The sequence below is a fragment of the Galeopterus variegatus genome, unplaced genomic scaffold (genome assembly GCF_000696425.1).
Source record: "Galeopterus variegatus unplaced genomic scaffold, G_variegatus-3.0.2 Scaffold16947, whole genome shotgun sequence".
In the NCBI taxonomy this organism is placed as follows: domain Eukaryota; kingdom Metazoa; phylum Chordata; class Mammalia; order Dermoptera; family Cynocephalidae; genus Galeopterus; species Galeopterus variegatus.
Window position 1 is genome coordinate 13,428 of NW_007743058.1, and position 460 is coordinate 13,887.

Sequence of the window (460 nt, forward strand, 5' to 3'; positions counted from 1 at the left end):
GGAATAATATTCCTTCTTTTAGATTTCTGCAAATATTCTCACCTGGACCCAAAGGAGCAGATACCAGAGGAGCTGAGAGGGAGACACCATCTCACTAATTTTGACTTGTTATTTTGCTCATGCCACATCCCTATAGAGAGACGATCCTATAAGATTCTGAGAAGTAGAGTTACTTCATTTTTAAGAAGGATATATGGAAATTATGGGGATTTCATACTGATTTTAATATTCAGAAGATATGTTTGTCAGGAGAACACTCTCCCTTGTCTCCTCTCTGAGTGTGTGAAGTTTCCTTCTTCTGTCCACCTGAAAATGAGAGATGCTGAGTGTCTGATAGAGCTTGCTCCAGGCTTGACCAGATTCAGGGCCCAGCAGCAGAGTGAAGCTACAGCCCATCATAGTCCTCTGGTGGAACTTGCATTCATGTGGAATAAGCTGTAGTTCACATCCTTGGTCTTAG